Below are 20105 nucleotides of genomic sequence, written 5' to 3' on the forward strand. Positions count from 1 at the left end.
AAGATGCGTCGCCGGTACTAGAAGACCATGCGATCAGCACCAAGTTATTCAGAGTCACCAAAGCAAACGATGGACGTAGGTATAACCCTATGTCACCGATTGGTTTTGATCTAATAAAAGCGTTCCTTCCATCTCTGGGCGGAACTCCATTTTGCATGTATTAGCTCTAGAATTACCACAGTTATCCAAGTAAATGTGGGTACAATCTAAGGAACCATAACTGATTTAATGAGCCATTCGCGGTTTCACCTTAATACGGCACGTACTGAGACATGCATGGCTTAATCTTTGAGACAAGCATATGACTACTGGCAGGATCAACCAGGGAGCGAGCTTCGTAAAGACTCCTCCTCCTCTCCTACTTCACCATCGTCGTCGGTTTCACTTTTGCAGATCACCGATCGACGACACTCTCTTTTCTCTCTAGTTTCTAATTTTCGAGACAAGAATTATCACACAGAGAAATATCCACGAAACTATTCTCTCCGTCGTGATACTTGAGCTCCTTCGGCAACGATCCACCAGCCTTTCACACACAATTCTTCTTCATATGAGAGTGAAGAATCACAGAACATATCCTTCCACAAAAATATTCCTGTGAACTTCCTCTCTCTCGGATCGAGCCGCCCTTTCACACAATTTCCAGAGCCAAGCATCACAGTGATATCTTGCTCGCACGTCACTACTCCTTTCTCATCTTTTACTTTCAATCAATTGGGATTGCACACCTCAACACAATTCAGATAGATCCACAATTTTTCGTGTGCACAAATATCCCACAACACATGTTCAGAAACTCGTGACACGAACAGCAAACTCATGTGATCCACAGTATTAAATCTTTGCTTTTGCGTGTCACGTAAAGATTGTAACTTCGACAAGGAGTCTCGGTTCGTTCATTTATTTGACAATTCCAACATTGGTGTCGGACCTCGACAAGCACGAATCACACACGCCGTTGGTCATCCATCGGTAAGCACGTACACCGGACCTCCGCAGAAAACTCTACGGAGCGGTATACGCTCGCGCTAAGCATCCATCGTACAGGCACGTAAACCACTCACGCTGGTCACTGACGACGAAGCGCGTATCAAGCACGCTGGGCAAAGTCGACAGAAGCGCGTAATAGTGGCATGCCGAAACATATCGAGATAGCGCGTTAAGCGTCGTGCTGGGCATAGCGAGCTGGCGCGGAATGTGCGCGCTGCACATATCGAAAATCTGACACCTCTTGATATTTAGGCTTTCCATTCTCACGTAAGCCCGGCGCCCGCCTTAAAGACGGAACGTTTCGTTCAGTTTAAATAAACTCATTCGCTCGGACAAAGAGTTGATGCTCAGTAAGTACGAGTATACACGCTAGTGCATACAAGTCACCAACGTCCAAAGGACGATTACCACATAAGGGCCATTCGGTCTTAGACACCGACCCGTGGTCATGCTGTGTAGAGAAAGATCCGGAACGTAAACCGTTCGAAGACACTCGAGATACAAGATCCCGAGGAGCGGTGGACTGCTTCTCGACCGAGATCGTAGAATAGCCACGCGCCCAGCGATGCCTCGACCGGCACGCCCGGACCGAAGCTTCTCTTATAGATACCGAGTGGCCGGCCGAGAGGCCAGCGACGGCCGACCGTAGCCGCGCGGCCTTACGGTGGGAACTCGCCGCGCGTGCAGCACTCCCGGCCGGTACGCTGCCACTTAGACTCGGCAGATGAACACGTACACGTACGAGGTCGTATAAAAGTAACTTAATACTAAACTGCGGACATTATACTGCTATAATCACAAACTTTCAACATGTTTCAACCACATATTTTAAGACTATATACATACAGATATAGCAATATTGAAAATATTCTAAGTCCCCGTTCGTGTCGCTCCGGAACCGAATGTCGACGGAACGAAATGACAACGGTAGATCCTTATTCCTGGTGCTCGTGGCTCTCTAAAACCATACACTTGTTCTCCTCTGTCTCTTACCTGTGTCGAGATAATCGAGAATCATGGAGCGTTCGTGTCGCTCCGGAACCGAAAGTCGTCGGTTCGAAACGAGAACGTTAGATCCATATTCCTGATCGTTGAGGCACTCTAAAACTATTAGGCTGTTTTGCTCTCTGATGCCCGTGGACCGAGAGAACGTAGAATAACGGAGCGATCGTGTCGCTCCGGAGCCCGAGCGAAAAAATTCTAAGTCGCCGTTCGTGTCGCTCCGGAACCGAATGTCGACGGAACGAAATGACAACGGTAGATCCTTATTCCTGGTGCTCGTGGCTCTCTAAAACCATACACTTGTTCTCCTCTGTCTCTTACCTGTGTCGAGATAATCGAGAATCATGGAGCGTTCGTGTCGCTCCGGAACCGAAAGTCGTCGGTTCGAAACGAGAACGTTAGATCCATATTCCTGATCGTTGAGGCACTCTAAAACTATTAGGCTGTTTTGCTCTCTGATGCCCGTGGACCGAGAGAACGTAGAATAACGGAGCGATCGTGTCGCTCCGGAGCCCGAGCGAAAAAATTCTAAGTCCCCGTTCGTGTCGCTCCGGAACCGAATGTCGACGGAACGAAATGACAACGGTAGATCCTTATTCCTGGTGCTCGTGGCTCTCTAAAACCATACACTTGTTCTCCTCTGTCTCTTACCTGTGTCGAGATAATCGAGAATCATGGAGCGTTCGTGTCGCTCCGGAACCGAAAGTCGTCGGTTCGAAACGAGAACGTTAGATCCATATTCCTGATCGTTGAGGCACTCTAAAACTATTAGGCTGTTTTGCTCTCTGATGCCCGTGGACCGAGAGAACGTAGAATAACGGAGCGATCGTGTCGCTCCGGAGCCCGAGCGAAAAAATTCTAAGTCCCCGTTCGTGTCGCTTCGGAACCGAATGTCGACGGAACGAAATGACAACGGTAGATCCTTATTCCTGGTGCTCGTGGCTCTCTAAAACCATACACTTGTTCTCCTCTGTCTCTTACCTGTGTCGAGATAATCGAGAATCATGGAGCGTTCGTGTCGCTCCGGAACCGAAAGTCGTCGGTTCGAAACGAGAACGTTAGATCCATATTCCTGATCTTCGAGGCACTCTAAAACTATTAGGCTGTTTTGCTCTCTGATGCCCGTGGACCGAGAGAACGTAGAATAACGGAGCGATCGTGTCGCTCTGGAGCCCGAGCGAAAAAATTCTATGTCCCCGTTCGTGTCGCTCCGGAACCGAATGTCGACGGAACGAAATGACAACGGTAGATCCTTATTCCTGGTGCTCGTGGCTCTCTAAAACCATACACTTGTTCTCCTCTGTCTCTTACCTGTGTCGAGATAATCGAGAATCATGGAGCGTTCGTGTCGCTCCGGAACCGAAAGTCGTCGGTTCGAAACGAGAACGTTAGATCCATATTCCTGATCGTTGAGGCACTCTAAAACTATTAGGCTGTTTTGCTCTCTGATGCCCGTGGACCGAGAGAACGTAGAATAACGGAGCGATCGTGTCGCTCCGGAGCCCGAGCGAAAAAATTCTAAGTCGCCGTTCGTGTCGCTCCGGAACCGAATGTCGACGGAACGAAATGACAACGGTAGATCCTTATTCCTGGTGCTCGTGGCTCTCTAAAACCATACACTTGTTCTCCTCTGTCTCTTACCTGTGTCGAGATAATCGAGAATCATGGAGCGTTCGTGTCGCTCCGGAACCGAAAGTCGTCGGTTCGAAACGAGAACGTTAGATCCATATTCCTGATCGTTGAGGCACTCTAAAACTATTAGGCTGTTTTGCTCTCTGATGCCCGTGGACCGAGAGAACGTAGAATAACGGAGCGATCGTGTCGCTCCGGAGCCCGAGCGAAAAAATTCTAAGTCCCCGTTCGTGTCGCTCCGGAACCGAATGTCGACGGAACGAAATGACAACGGTAGATCCTTATTCCTGGTGCTCGTGGCTCTCTAAAACCATACACTTGTTCTCCTCTGTCTCTTACCTGTGTCGAGATAATCGAGAATCATGGAGCGTTCGTGTCGCTCCGGAACCGAAAGTCGTCGGTTCGAAACGAGAACGTTAGATCCATATTCCTGATCGTTGAGGCACTCTAAAACTATTAGGCTGTTTTGCTCTCTGATGCCCGTGGACCGAGAGAACGTAGAATAACGGAGCGATCGTGTCGCTCCGGAGCCCGAGCGAAAAAATTCTAAGTCCCCGTTCGTGTCGCTTCGGAACCGAATGTCGACGGAACGAAATGACAACGGTAGATCCTTATTCCTGGTGCTCGTGGCTCTCTAAAACCATACACTTGTTCTCCTCTGTCTCTTACCTGTGTCGAGATAATCGAGAATCATGGAGCGTTCGTGTCGCTCCGGAACCGAAAGTCGTCGGTTCGAAACGAGAACGTTAGATCCATATTCCTGATCTTCGAGGCACTCTAAAACTATTAGGCTGTTTTGCTCTCTGATGCCCGTGGACCGAGAGAACGTAGAATAACGGAGCGATCGTGTCGCTCTGGAGCCCGAGCGAAAAAATTCTATGTCCCCGTTCGTGTCGCTCCGGAACCGAATGTCGACGGAACGAAATGACAACGGTAGATCCTTATTCCTGGTGCTCGTGGCTCTCTAAAACCATACACTTGTTCTCCTCTGTCTCTTACCTGTGTCGAGATAATCGAGAATCATGGAGCGATCGTGTCGCTCCGGAACCGAAAGTCGTCGGTTCGAAACGAGAACGTTAGATCCATATTCCTGATCGTTGAGGCACTCTAAAACTATTAGGCTGTTTTGCTCTCTGATGCCCGTGGACCGAGAGAACGTAGAATAACGGAGCGATCGTGTCGCTCCGGAGCCCGAGCGAAAAAATTCTAAGTCCCCGTTCGTGTCGCTCCGGAGCCCGAGCGAAAAAATTCTAAGTCCCCGTTCGTGTCGCTCCGGAACCGAATGTCGACGGAACGAAATGACAACGGTAGATCCTTATTCCTGGTGCTCGTGGCTCTCTAAAACCATACACTTGTTCTCCTCTGTCTCTTACCTGTGTCGAGATAATCGAAAATCATGGAGCGTTCGTGTCGCTCCGGAACCGAAAGTCGTCGGTTCGAAACGAGAACGTTAGATCCATATTCCTGATCGTTGAGGCACTCTAAAACTATTAGGCTGTCTTGCTCTCTGATGCTCGTGGACCGAGAGAACGTAGAATAACGGAGCGATCGTGTCGCTCCGGAGCCCGAGCGAAAAAATTCTAAGTCCCCGTTCGTGTCGCTCCGGAGCCCGAGCGAAAAAATTCTAAGTCCCCGTTCGTGTCGCTCCGGAACCGAATGTCGACGGAACGAAATGACAACTGTAGATCCTTATTCCTGGTGCTCGTGGCTCTCTAAAACCATACACTTGTTCTCCTCTGTCTCTTACCTGTGTCGAGATAATCGAGAATCATGGAGCGTTCGTGTCGCTCCGGAACCGAAAGTCGTCGGTTCGAAACGAGAACGTTAGATCCATATTCCTGATCGTTGAGGCACTCTAAAGCTATTAGGCTGTTTTGCTCTCTGATGCCCGTGGACCGAGAGAACGTAGAATAACGGAGCGATCGTGTCGCTCCGGAGCCCGAGCGAAAAAATTCTAAGTCCCCGTTCGTGTCGCTCCGGAGCCCGAGCGAAAAAATTCTAAGTCCCCGTTCGTGTGGCTCCGGAACCGAATGTCGACGGAACGAAATGACAACGGTAGATCCTTATTCCTGGTGCTCGTGGCTCTCTAAAACCATACACTTGTTCTCCTCTGTCTCTTACCTGTGTCGAGATAATCGAGAATCATGGAGCGTTCGTGTCGCTCCGGAACCGAAAGTCGTCGGTTCGAAACGAGAACGTTAGATCCATATTCCTGATCGTCGAGGCACTCTAAAACTATTAGGCTGTTTTGCTCTCTGATGCCCGTGGACCGAGAGAACGTAGAATAACGGAGCGATCGTGTCGCTCTGGAGCCCGAGCGAAAAAATTCTATGTCCCCGTTCGTGTCGCTCCGGAACCGAATGTCGACGGAACGAAATGACAACGGTAGATCCTTATTCCTGGTGCTCGTGGCTCTCTAAAACAATACACTTGTTCTCCTCTGTCTCTTACCTGTGTCGAGATAATCGAGAATCATGGAGCGATCGTGTCGCTCCGGAACCCAAAGTCGTCGGTTCGAAACGAGAACGTTAGATCCATATTCCTGATCGTTGAGGCACTCTAAAACTATTAGGCTGTTTTGCTCTCTGATGGACGTGGACCGAGAGAACGTAGAATAACGGAGCGATCGTGTCGCTCCGGAGCCCGAGCGAAAAAATTCTAAGTCCCCGTTCGTGTCGCTCCGGAGCCCGAGCGAAAAAATTCTAAGTCCCCGTTCGTGTCGCTCCGGAACCGAATGTCGACGGAACGAAATGACAACGGTAGATCCTTATTCCTGGTGCTCGTGGCTCTCTAAAACCATACACTTGTTCTCCTCTGTCTCTTACCTGTGTCGAGATAATCGAGAATCATGGAGCGTTCGTGTCGCTCCGGAACCGAAAGTCGTCGGTTCGAAACGAGAACGATAGATCCATATTCCTGATCGTTGAGGCACTCTAAAACTATTAGGCTGTTTTGCTCTCTGATGCCCGTGGACCGAGAGAACGTAGAATAACGGGGCGATCGTGTCGCTCCGGAGCCCGAGCGAAAAAATTCTAAGTCCCCGTTCGTGTCGCTCCGGAGCCCGAGCGAAAAAATTCTAAGTCCCCGTTCGTGTCGCTCCGGAACCGAATGTCGACGGAACGAAATGACAACGGTAGATCCTTATTCCTGGTGCTCGTGGCTCTCTAAAACCATACACTTGTTCTCCTCTGTCTCTTACCTCTGTCGAGATAATCGAGAATCATGGAGCGTTCGTGTCGCTCCGGAACCGAAAGTCGTCGGTTCGAAACGAGAACGTTAGATCCATATTCCTGATCGTTGAGGCACTCTAAAACTATTAGGCTGTTTTGCTCTCTGATGCCCGTGGACCGAGAGAACGTAGAATAACGGAGCGATCGTGTCGCTCCGGAGCCCGAGCGAAAAAATTCTAAGTCCCCGTTCGTGTCGCTCCGGAGCCCGAGCGAAAAAGTTCTAAGTCCCCGTTCGTGTCGCTCCGGAACCGAATGTCGACGGAACGAAATGACAACGGTAGATCCTTATTCCTGGTGCTCGTGGCTCTCTAAAACAATACACTTGTTCTCCTCTGTCTCTTACCTGTGTCGAGATAATCGAGAATCATGGAGCGTTCGTGTCGCTCCGGAACCGAAAGTCGTCGGTTCGAAACGAGAACGTTAGATCCATATTCCTGATCGTTGAGGCACTCTAAAACTATTAGGCTGTTTTGCTCTCTGATGCCCGTGGACCGAGAGAACGTAGAATAACGGAGCGATCGTGTCGCTCCGGAGCCCGAGCGAAAAAATTCTAAGTCGCCGTTCGTGTCGCTCCGGAACCGAATGTCGACGGAACGAAATGACAACGGTAGATCCTTATTCCTGGTGCTCGTGGCTCTCTAAAACCATACACTTGTTCTCCTCTGTCTCTTACCTGTGTCGAGATAATCGAGAATCATGGAGCGTTCGTGTCGCTCCGGAACCGAAAGTCGTCGGTTCGAAACGAGAACGTTAGATCCATATTCCTGATCGTTGAGGCACTCTAAAACTATTAGGCTGTTTTGCTCTCTGATGCCCGTGGACCGAGAGAACGTAGAATAACGGAGCGATCGTGTCGCTCCGGAGCCCGAGCGAAAAAATTCTAAGTCGCCGTTCGTGTCGCTCCGGAACCGAATGTCGACGGAACGAAATGACAACGGTAGATCCTTATTCCTGGTGCTCGTGGCTCTCTAAAACCGTACACTTGTTCTCCTCTGTCTCTTACCTGTGTCGAGATAATCGAGAATCATGGAGCGTTCGTGTCGCTCCGGAACCGAAAGTCGTCGGTTCGAAACGAGAACGTTAGATCCATATTCCTGATCGTTGAGGCACTCTAAAACTATTAGGCTGTTTTGCTCTCTGATGCCCGTGGACCGAGAGAACGTAGAATAACGGAGCGATCGTGTCGCTCCGGAGCCCGAGCGAAAAAATTCTAAGTCCCCGTTCGTGTCGCTCCGGAGCCCGAGCGAAAAAGTTCTAAGTCCCCGTTCGTGTCGCTCCGGAACCGAATGTCGACGGAACGAAATGACAACGGTAGATCCTTATTCCTGGTGCTCGTGGCTCTCTAAAACCATACACTTGTTCTCCTCTGTCTCTTACCTGTGTCGAGATAATCGAGAATCATGGAGCGTTCGTGTCGCTCCGGAACCGAAAGTCGTCGGTTCGAAACGAGAACGTTAGATCCATATTCCTGATCGTTGAGGCACTCTAAAACTATTAGGCTGTTTTGCTCTCTGATGCCCGTGGACCGAGAGAACGTAGAATAACGGAGCGATCGTGTCGCTCCGGAGCCCGAGCGAAAAAATTCTAAGTCGCCGTTCGTGTCGCTCCGGAACCGAATGTCGACGGAACGAAATGACAACGGTAGATCCTTATTCCTGGTGCTCGTGGCTCTCTAAAACCATACACTTGTTCTCCTCTGTCTCTTACCTGTGTCGAGATAATCGAGAATCATGGAGCGTTCGTGTCGCTCCGGAACCGAAAGTCGTCGGTTCGAAACGAGAACGTTAGATCCATATTCCTGATCGTTGAGGCACTCTAAAACTATTAGGCTGTTTTGCTCTCTGATGCCCGTGGACCGAGAGAACGTAGAATAACGGAGCGATCGTGTCGCTCCGGAGCCCGAGCGAAAAAATTCTAAGTCCCCGTTCGTGTCGCTCCGGAACCGAATGTCGACGGAACGAAATGACAACGGTAGATCCTTATTCCTGGTGCTCGTGGCTCTCTAAAACCATACACTTGTTCTCCTCTGTCTCTTACCTGTGTCGAGATAATCGAGAATCATGGAGCGTTCGTGTCGCTCCGGAACCGAAAGTCGTCGGTTCGAAACGAGAACGTTAGATCCATATTCCTGATCGTTGAGGCACTCTAAAACTATTAGGCTGTTTTGCTCTCTGATGCCCGTGGACCGAGAGAACGTAGAATAACGGAGCGATCGTGTCGCTCCGGAGCCCGAGCGAAAAAATTCTAAGTCCCCGTTCGTGTCGCTTCGGAACCGAATGTCGACGGAACGAAATGACAACGGTAGATCCTTATTCCTGGTGCTCGTGGCTCTCTAAAACCATACACTTGTTCTCCTCTGTCTCTTACCTGTGTCGAGATAATCGAGAATCATGGAGCGTTCGTGTCGCTCCGGAACCGAAAGTCGTCGGTTCGAAACGAGAACGTTAGATCCATATTCCTGATCTTCGAGGCACTCTAAAACTATTAGGCTGTTTTGCTCTCTGATGCCCGTGGACCGAGAGAACGTAGAATAACGGAGCGATCGTGTCGCTCTGGAGCCCGAGCGAAAAAATTCTATGTCCCCGTTCGTGTCGCTCCGGAACCGAATGTCGACGGAACGAAATGACAACGGTAGATCCTTATTCCTGGTGCTCGTGGCTCTCTAAAACCATACACTTGTTCTCCTCTGTCTCTTACCTGTGTCGAGATAATCGAGAATCATGGAGCGATCGTGTCGCTCCGGAACCGAAAGTCGTCGGTTCGAAACGAGAACGTTAGATCCATATTCCTGATCGTTGAGGCACTCTAAAACTATTAGGCTGTTTTGCTCTCTGATGCCCGTGGACCGAGAGAACGTAGAATAACGGAGCGATCGTGTCGCTCCGGAGCCCGAGCGAAAAAATTCTAAGTCCCCGTTCGTGTCGCTCCGGAGCCCGAGCGAAAAAATTCTAAGTCCCCGTTCGTGTCGCTCCGGAACCGAATGTCGACGGAACGAAATGACAACGGTAGATCCTTATTCCTGGTGCTCGTGGCTCTCTAAAACCATACACTTGTTCTCCTCTGTCTCTTACCTGTGTCGAGATAATCGAAAATCATGGAGCGTTCGTGTCGCTCCGGAACCGAAAGTCGTCGGTTCGAAACGAGAACGTTAGATCCATATTCCTGATCGTTGAGGCACTCTAAAACTATTAGGCTGTCTTGCTCTCTGATGCTCGTGGACCGAGAGAACGTAGAATAACGGAGCGATCGTGTCGCTCCGGAGCCCGAGCGAAAAAATTCTAAGTCCCCGTTCGTGTCGCTCCGGAGCCCGAGCGAAAAAATTCTAAGTCCCCGTTCGTGTCGCTCCGGAACCGAATGTCGACGGAACGAAATGACAACTGTAGATCCTTATTCCTGGTGCTCGTGGCTCTCTAAAACCATACACTTGTTCTCCTCTGTCTCTTACCTGTGTCGAGATAATCGAGAATCATGGAGCGTTCGTGTCGCTCCGGAACCGAAAGTCGTCGGTTCGAAACGAGAACGTTAGATCCATATTCCTGATCGTTGAGGCACTCTAAAGCTATTAGGCTGTTTTGCTCTCTGATGCCCGTGGACCGAGAGAACGTAGAATAACGGAGCGATCGTGTCGCTCCGGAGCCCGAGCGAAAAAATTCTAAGTCCCCGTTCGTGTCGCTCCGGAGCCCGAGCGAAAAAATTCTAAGTCCCCGTTCGTGTGGCTCCGGAACCGAATGTCGACGGAACGAAATGACAACGGTAGATCCTTATTCCTGGTGCTCGTGGCTCTCTAAAACCATACACTTGTTCTCCTCTGTCTCTTACCTGTGTCGAGATAATCGAGAATCATGGAGCGTTCGTGTCGCTCCGGAACCGAAAGTCGTCGGTTCGAAACGAGAACGTTAGATCCATATTCCTGATCGTCGAGGCACTCTAAAACTATTAGGCTGTTTTGCTCTCTGATGCCCGTGGACCGAGAGAACGTAGAATAACGGAGCGATCGTGTCGCTCTGGAGCCCGAGCGAAAAAATTCTATGTCCCCGTTCGTGTCGCTCCGGAACCGAATGTCGACGGAACGAAATGACAACGGTAGATCCTTATTCCTGGTGCTCGTGGCTCTCTAAAACAATACACTTGTTCTCCTCTGTCTCTTACCTGTGTCGAGATAATCGAGAATCATGGAGCGATCGTGTCGCTCCGGAACCGAAAGTCGTCGGTTCGAAACGAGAACGTTAGATCCATATTCCTGATCGTTGAGGCACTCTAAAACTATTAGGCTGTTTTGCTCTCTGATGCCCGTGGACCGAGAGAACGTAGAATAACGGAGCGATCGTGTCGCTCCGGAGCCCGAGCGAAAAAATTCTAAGTCCCCGTTCGTGTCGCTCCGGAGCCCGAGCGAAAAAATTCTAAGTCCCCGTTCGTGTCGCTCCGGAACCGAATGTCGACGGAACGAAATGACAACGGTAGATCCTTATTCCTGGTGCTCGTGGCTCTCTAAAACCATACACTTGTTCTCCTCTGTCTCTTACCTGTGTCGAGATAATCGAAAATCATGGAGCGTTCGTGTCGCTCCGGAACCGAAAGTCGTCGGTTCGAAACGAGAACGTTAGATCCATATTCCTGATCGTTGAGGCACTCTAAAACTATTAGGCTGTCTTGCTCTCTGATGCTCGTGGACCGAGAGAACGTAGAATAACGGAGCGATCGTGTCGCTCCGGAGCCCGAGCGAAAAAATTCTAAGTCCCCGTTCGTGTCGCTCCGGAGCCCGAGCGAAAAAATTCTAAGTCCCCGTTCGTGTCGCTCCGGAACCGAATGTCGACGGAACGAAATGACAACTGTAGATCCTTATTCCTGGTGCTCGTGGCTCTCTAAAACCATACACTTGTTCTCCTCTGTCTCTTACCTGTGTCGAGATAATCGAGAATCATGGAGCGTTCGTGTCGCTCCGGAACCGAAAGTCGTCGGTTCGAAACGAGAACGTTAGATCCATATTCCTGATCGTTGAGGCACTCTAAAGCTATTAGGCTGTTTTGCTCTCTGATGCCCGTGGACCGAGAGAACGTAGAATAACGGAGCGATCGTGTCGCTCCGGAGCCCGAGCGAAAAAATTCTAAGTCCCCGTTCGTGTCGCTCCGGAGCCCGAGCGAAAAAATTCTAAGTCCCCGTTCGTGTGGCTCCGGAACCGAATGTCGACGGAACGAAATGACAACGGTAGATCCTTATTCCTGGTGCTCGTGGCTCTCTAAAACCATACACTTGTTCTCCTCTGTCTCTTACCTGTGTCGAGATAATCGAGAATCATGGAGCGTTCGTGTCGCTCCGGAACCGAAAGTCGTCGGTTCGAAACGAGAACGTTAGATCCATATTCCTGATCGTTGACGCACTCTAAAACTATTAGGCTGTTTTGCTCTCTGATGCCCGTGGACCGAGAGAACGTAGAATAACGGAGCGATCGTGTCGCTCCGGAGCCCGAGCGAAAAAATTCTAAGTCCCCGTTCGTGTCGCTCCGGAACCGAATGTTGACGGAACGAAATGACAACGGTAGATCCTTATTCCTGGTGCTCGTGGCTCTCTAAAACCATACACTTGTTCTCCTCTGTCTCTTACCTGTGTCGAGATAATCGAGAATCATGGAGCGTTCGTGTCGCTCCGGAACCGAAAGTCGTCGGTTCGAAACGAGAACGTTAGATCCATATTCCTGATCGTTGAGGCACTCTAAAACTATTAGGCTGTTTTGCTCTCTGATGCCCGTGGACCGAGAGAACGTAGAATAACGGAGCGATCGTGTCGCTCCGGAGCCCGAGCGAAAAAATTCTAAGTCCCCGTTCGTGTCGCTCCGGAACCGAATGTCGACGGAACGAAATGACAACTGTAGATCCTTATTCCTGGTGCTCGTGGCTCTCTAAAACCATACACTTGTTCTCCTCTGTCTCTTACCTGTGTCGAGATAATCGAGAATCATGGAGCGTTCGTGTCGCTCCGGAACCGAAAGTCGTCGGTTCGAAACGAGAACGTTAGATCCATATTCCTGATCGTTGAGGCACTCTAAAGCTATTAGGCTGTTTTGCTCTCTGATGCCCGTGGACCGAGAGAACGTAGAATAACGGAGCGATCGTGTCGCTCCGGAGCCCGAGCGAAAAAATTCTAAGTCCCCGTTCGTGTCGCTCCGGAGCCCGAGCGAAAAAATTCTAAGTCCCCGTTCGTGTCGCTTCGGAACCGAATGTCGACGGAACGAAATGACAACGGTAGATCCTTATTCCTGGTGCTCGTGGCTCTCTAAAACCATACACTTGTTCTCCTCTGTCTCTTACCTGTGTCGAGATAATCGAGAATCATGGAGCGTTCGTGTCGCTCCGGAACCGAAAGTCGTCGGTTCGAAACGAGAACGTTAGATCCATATTCCTGATCGTTGAGGCACTCTAAAACTATTAGGGTGTTTTGCTCTCTGATGCCCGTGGACCGAGAGAACGTAGAATAACGGAGCGATCGTGTCGCTCCGGAGCCCGAGCGAAAAAATTCTAAGTCCCCGTTCGGGTCGCTCCGGAGCCCGAGCGAAAAAATTCTAAGTCCCCGTTCGTGTCGCTCCGGAACCGAATGTCGACGGAACGAAATGACAACGGTAGATCCTTATTCCTGGTGCTCGTGGCTCTCTAAAACCATACACTTGTTCTCCTCTGTCTCTTACCTGTGTCGAGATAATCGAGAATCATGGAGCGTTCGTGTCGCTCCGGAACCGAAAGTCGTCGGTTCGAAACGAGAACGTTAGATCCATATTCCTGATCGTCGAGGCACTCTAAAACTATTAGGCTGTTTTGCTCTCTGATGCCCGTGGACCGAGAGAACGTAGAATAACGGAGCGATCGTGTCGCTCCGGAGCCCGAGCGAAAAAATTCTAAGTCCCCGTTCGTGTCGCTCCGGAGCCCGAGCGAAAAAATTCTAAGTCCCCGTTCGTGTCGCTCCGGAACCGAATGTCGACGGAACGAAATGACAACGGTAGATCCTTATTCCTGGTGCTCGTGGCTCTCTAAAACCATACACTTGTTCTCCTCTGTCTCTTACCTGTGTCGAAATAATCGAGAATCATGGAGCGTTCGTGTCGCTCCGGAACCGAAAGTCGTCGGTTCGAAACGAGAACGTTAGATCCATATTCCTGATCGTCGAGGCACTCTAAAACTATTAGGCTGTTTTGCTCTCTGATGCCCGTGGACCGAGAGAACGTAGAATAACGGAGCGATCGTGTCGCTCCGGAGCCCGAGCGAAAAAATTCTAAGTCCCCGTTCGTGTCGCTCCGGAGCCCGAGCGAAAAAATTCTAAGTCCCCGTTCGTGTCGCTCCGGAACCGAATGTCGACGGAACGAAATGACAACGGTAGATCCTTATTCCTGGTGCTCATGGCTCTCTAAAACCATACACTTGTTCTCCTCTGTCTCTTACCTGTGTCGAGATAATCGAAAATCATGGAGCGTTCGTGTCGCTCCGGAACCGAAAGTCGTCGGTTCGAAACGAGAACGTTAGATCCATATTCCTGATCGTTGAGGCACTCTAAAACTATTAGGCTGTCTTGCTCTCTGATGCCCGTGGACCGAGAGAACGTAGAATAACGGAGCGATCGTGTCGCTCCGGAGCCCGAGCGAAAAAATTCTAAGTCCCCGTTCGTGCCGCTCCGGAGCCCGAGCGAAAAAATTCTAAGTCCCCGTTTGTGTCGCTCCGGAACCGAATGTCGACGGAACGAAATGACAACGGTAGATCCTTATTCCTGGTGCTCGTGGCTCTCTAAAACCATACACTTGTTCTCCTCTGTCTCTTACCTGTGTCGAGATAATCGAGAATCATGGAGCGTTCGTGTCGCTCCGGAACCGAAAGTCGTCGGTTCGAAACGAGAACGTTAGATCCATATTCCTGATCGTTGAGGCACTCTAAAGCTATTAGGCTGTTTTGCTCTCTGATGCCCGTGGACCGAGAGAACGTAGAATAACGGAGCGATCGTGTCGCTCCGGAGCCCGAGCGAAAAAATTCTAAGTCCCCGTTCGTGTCGCTCCGGAGCCCGAGCGAAAAAATTCTAAGTCCCCGTTCGTGTGGCTCCGGAACCGAATGTCGACGGAACGAAATGACAACGGTAGATCCTTATTCCTGGTGCTCGTGGCTCTCTAAAACCATACACTTGTTCTCCTCTGTCTCTTACCTGTGTCGAGATAATCGAGAATCATGGAGCGTTCGTGTCGCTCCGGAACCGAAAGTCGTCGGTTCGAAACGAGAACGTTCGATCCATATTCCTGATCGTTGAGGCACTCTAAAACTATTAGGCTGTTTTGCTCTCTGATGCCCGTGGACCGAGAGAACGTAGAATAACGGAGCGATCGTGTCGCTCCGGAGCCCGAGCGAAAAAATTCTAAGTCCCCGTTCGTGTCGCTCCGGAACCGAATGTCGACGGAACGAAATGACAACGGTAGATCCTTATTCCTGGTGCTCGTGGCTCTCTAAAACCATACACTTGTTCTCCTCTGTCTCTTACCTGTGTCGAGATAATCGAGAATCATGGAGCGTTCGTGTCGCTCCGGAACCGAAAGTCGTCGGTTCGAAACGAGAACGTTAGATCCATATTCCTGATCGTTGAGGCACTCTAAAACTATTAGGCTGTTTTGCTCTCTGATGCCCGTGGACCGAGAAAACGTAGAATAACGGAGCGATCGTGTCGCTCCGGAGCCCGAGCGAAAAAATTCTAAGTCCCCGTTCGTGTCGCTCCGGAACCGAATGTCGACGGAACGAAATGACAACGGTAGATCCTTATTCCTGGTGCTCGTGGCTCTCTAAAACCATACACTTGTTCTCCTCTGTCTCTTACCTGTGTCGAGATAATCGAGAATCATGGAGCGTTCGTGTCGCTCCGGAACCGAAAGTCGTCGGTTCGAAACGAGAACGTTAGATCCATATTCCTGATCGTTGAGGCACTCTAAAACTATTAGGCTGTTTTGCTCTCTGATGCCCGTGGACCGAGAGAACGTAGAATAACGGAGCGATCGTGTCGCTCCGGAGCCCGAGCGAAAAAATTCTAAGTCCCCGTTCGTGTCGCTCCGGAGCCCGAGCGAAAAAATTCTAAGTCCCCGTTCGTGTCGCTCCGGAACCGAATGTCGACGGAACGAAATGACAACGGTAGATCCTTATTCCTGGTGCTCGTGGCTCTCTAAAACCATACACTTGTTCTCCTCTGTCTCTTACCTGTGTCGAGATAATCGAGAATCATGGAGCGTTCGTGTCGCTCCGGAACCGAAAGTCGTCGGTTCGAAACGAGAACGTTAGATCCATATTCCTGATCGTTGAGGCACTCTAAAACTATTAGGCTGTTTTGCTCTCTGATGCCCGTGGACCGAGAGAACGTAGAATAACGGAGCGATCGTGTCGCTCCGGAGCCCGAGCGAAAAAATTCTAAGTCCCCGTTCGTGTCGCTCCGGAACCAAATGTCGACGGAACGAAATGACAACGGTAGATCCTTATTCCTGGTGCTCGTGGCTCTCTAAAACCATACACTTGTTCTCCTCTGTCTCTTACCTGTGTCGAGATAATCGAGAATCATGGAGCGTTCGTGTCGCTCCGGAACCGAAAGTCGTCGGTTCGAAACGAGAACGTTAGATCCATATTCCTGATCGTTGACGCACTCTAAAACTATTAGGCTGTTTTGCTCTCTGATGCCCGTGGACCGAGAGAACGTAGAATAACGGAGCGATCGTGTCGCTCCGGAGCCCGAGCGAAAAAATTCTAAGTCCCCGTTCGTGTCGCTCCGGAGCCCGAGCGAAAAAATTCTAAGTCCCCGTTCGTGTCGCTCAGGAACCGAATGTCGACGGAACGAAATGACAACGGTAGATCCTTATTCCTGGTGCTCGTGGCTCTCTAAAACCATACACTTGTTCTCCTCTGTCTCTTACCTGTGTCGAGATAATCGAGAATCATGGAGCGTTCGTGTCGCTCCGGAACCGAAAGTCGTCGGTTCGAAACGAGAACGTTAGATCCATATTCCTGATCGTTGAGGCACTCTAAAACTATTAGGCTGTTTTGCTCTCTGATGCCCGTGGACCGAGAGAACGTAGAATAACGGAGCGATCGTGTCGCTCCGGAGCCCGAGCGAAAAAATTCTAAGTCCCCGTTCGTGTCGCTCCGGAGCCCGAGCGAAAAAGTTCTAAGTCCCCGTTCGTGTCGCTCCGGAACCGAATGTCGACGGAACGAAATGACAACGGTAGATCCTTATTCCTGGTGCTCGTGGCTCTCTAAAACCATACACTTGTTCTCCTCTGTCTCTTACCTGTGTCGAGATAATCGAGAATCATGGAGCGTTCGTGTCGCTCCGGAACCGAAAGTCGTCGGTTCGAAACGAGAACGTTAGATCCATATTCCTGATCGTTGAGGCACTCTAAAACTATTAGGCTGTTTTGCTCTCTGATGCCCGTGGACCGAGAGAACGTAGAATAACGGAGCGATCGTGTCGCTCCGGAGCCCGAGCGAAAAAATTCTAAGTCCCCGTTCGTGTCGCTCCGGAGCCCGAGCGAAAAAATTCTAAGTCCCCGTTCGTGTCGCTCAGGAACCGAATGTCGACGGAACGAAATGACAACGGTAGATCCTTATTCCTGGTGCTCGTGGCTCTCTAAAACCATACACTTGTTCTCCTCTGTCTCTTACCTGTGTCGAGATAATCGAGAATCATGGAGCGTTCGTGTCGCTCCGGAACCGAAAGTCGTCGGTTCGAAACGAGAACGTTAGATCCATATTCCTGATCGTTGAGGCACTCTAAAACTATTAGTCTGTTTTGCTCTCTGATGCCCGTGGACCGAGAGAACGTAGAATAACGGAGCGATCGTGTCGCTCCGGAGCCCGAGCGAAAAAATTCTAAGTCCCCGTTCGTGTCGCTCCGGAGCCCGAGCGAAAAAATTCTAAGTCCCCGTTCGTGTCGCTCCGGAACCGAATGTCGACGGAACGAAATGACAACGGTAGATCCTTATTCCTGGTGCTCGTGGCTCTCTAAAACCATACACTTGTTCTCCTCTGTGTCTTACCTGTGTCGAGATAATCGAGAATCATGGAGCGTTCGTGTCGCTCCGGAACCGAAAGTCGTCGGTTCGAAACGAGAACGTTAGATCCATATTCCTGATCGTTGAGGCACTCTAAAACTATTAGGCTGTTTTGCTCTCTGATGCCCGTGGACCGAGAGAACGTAGAATAACGGAGCGATCGTGTCGCTCCGGAGCCCGAGCGAAAAAATTCTAAGTCCCCGTTCGTGTCGCTCCGGAACCGAATGTCGACGGAACGAAATGACAACGGTAGATCCTTATTCCTGGTGCTCGTGGCTCTCTAAAACCATACACTTGTTCTCCTCTGTCTCTTACCTGTGTCGAGATAATCGAGAATCATGGAGCGTTCGTGTCGCTCCGGAACCGAAAGTCGTCGGTTCGAAACGAGAACGTTAGATCCATATTCCTGATCGTTGAGGCACTCTAAAACTATTAGGCTGTTTTGCACTCTGATGCCCGTGGACCGAGAGAACGTAGAATAACGGAGCGATCGTGTCGCTCCGGAGCCCGAGCGAAAAAATTCTAAGTCCCCGTTCGTGTCGCTCCGGAGCCCGAGCGAAAAAATTCTAAGTCCCCGTTCGTGTCGCTTCGGAACCGAATGTCGACGGAACGAAATGACAACGGTAGATCCTTATTCCTGGTGCTCGTGGCTCTCTAAAACCATACACTTGTTCTCCTCTGTCTCTTACCTGTGTCGAGATAATCGAGAATCATGGAGCGTTCGTGTCGCTCCGGAACCGAAAGTCGTCGGTTCGAAACGAGAACGTTAGATCCATATTCCTGATCGTTGAGGCACTCTAAAACTATTAGGGTGTTTTGCTCTCTGATGCCCGTGGACCGAGAGAACGTAGAATAACGGAGCGATCGTGTCGCTCCGGAGCCCGAGCGAAAAAATTCTAAGTCCCCGTTCGGGTCGCTCCGGAGCCCGAGCGAAAAAATTCTAAGTCCCCGTTCGTGTCGCTCCGGAACCGAATGTCGACGGAACGAAATGACAACGGTAGATCCTTATTCCTGGTGCTCGTGGCTCTCTAAAACCATACACTTGTTCTCCTCTGTCTCTTACCTGTGTCGAGATAATCGAGAATCATGGAGCGTTCGTGTCGCTCCGGAACCGAAAGTCGTCGGTTCGAAACGAGAACGTTAGATCCATATTCCTGATCGTCGAGGCACTCTAAAACTATTAGGCTGTTTTGCTCTCTGATGCCCGTGGACCGAGAGAACGTAGAATAACGGAGCGATCGTGTCGCTCCGGAGCCCGAGCGAAAAAATTCTAAGTCCCCGTTCGTGTCGCTCCGGAGCCCGAGCGAAAAAATTCTAAGTCCCCGTTCGTGTCGCTCCGGAACCGAATGTCGACGGAACGAAATGACAACGGTAGATCCTTATTCCTGGTGCTCATGGCTCTCTAAAACCATACACTTGTTCTCCTCTGTCTCTTACCTGTGTCGAGATAATCGAAAATCATGGAGCGTTCGTGTCGCTCCGGAACCGAAAGTCGTCGGTTCGAAACGAGAACGTTAGATCCATATTCCTGATCGTTGAGGCACTCTAAAACTATTAGGCTGTCTTGCTCTCTGATGCCCGTGGACCGAGAGAACGTAGAATAACGGAGCGATCGTGTCGCTCCGGAGCCCGAGCGAAGAAATTCTAAGTCCCCGTTCGTGTCGCTCCGGAGCCCGAGCGAAAAAATTCTAAGTCCCCGTTCGTGTCGCTCCGGAACCGAATGTCGACGGAACGAAATGACAACGGTAGATCCTTATTCCTGGTGCTCGTGGCTCTCTAAAACCATACACTTGTTCTCCTCTGTCTCTTACCTGTGTCGAGATAATCGAGAATCATGGAGCGTTCGTGTCGCTCCGGAACCGAAAGTCGTCGGTTCGAAACGAGAACGTTAGATCCATATTCCTGATCGTTGAGGCACTCTAAAGCTATTAGGCTGTTTTGCTCTCTGATGCCCGTGGACCGAGAGAACGTAGAATAACGGAGCGATCGTGTCGCTCCGGAGCCCGAGCGAAAAAATTCTAAGTCCCCGTTCGTGTCGCTCCGGAGCCCGAGCGAAAAAATTCTAAGTCCCCGTTCGTGTGGCTCCGGAACCGAATGTCGACGGAACGAAATGACAACGGTAGATCCTTATTCCTGGTGCTCGTGGCTCTCTAAAACCATACACTTGTTCTCCTCTGTCTCTTACCTGTGTCGAGATAATC

General features: G+C 50.4%; 1 non-coding gene across 1 annotated transcript in view; it reads right to left on the reverse strand.

The window, feature by feature from the left end:
- The window catches only part of LOC143187840 (small subunit ribosomal RNA), a 1921-nt gene extending 1593 nt beyond the window's left edge, over positions 1-328 (reverse strand). Inside the window, exon 1 of the ribosomal RNA XR_013003326.1 lies at positions 1-328. This exon is cut by the window's left edge and continues 1593 nt beyond it. This is a non-coding gene — a ribosomal RNA (small subunit ribosomal RNA).
- Between the last annotated feature and the right edge of the window lie 19777 nt (positions 329-20105).

Source organism: Calliopsis andreniformis, unplaced genomic scaffold, assembly GCF_051401765.1.
Source record: "Calliopsis andreniformis isolate RMS-2024a unplaced genomic scaffold, iyCalAndr_principal scaffold0355, whole genome shotgun sequence".
In the NCBI taxonomy this organism is placed as follows: Eukaryota; Metazoa; Arthropoda; class Insecta; order Hymenoptera; family Andrenidae; genus Calliopsis; species Calliopsis andreniformis.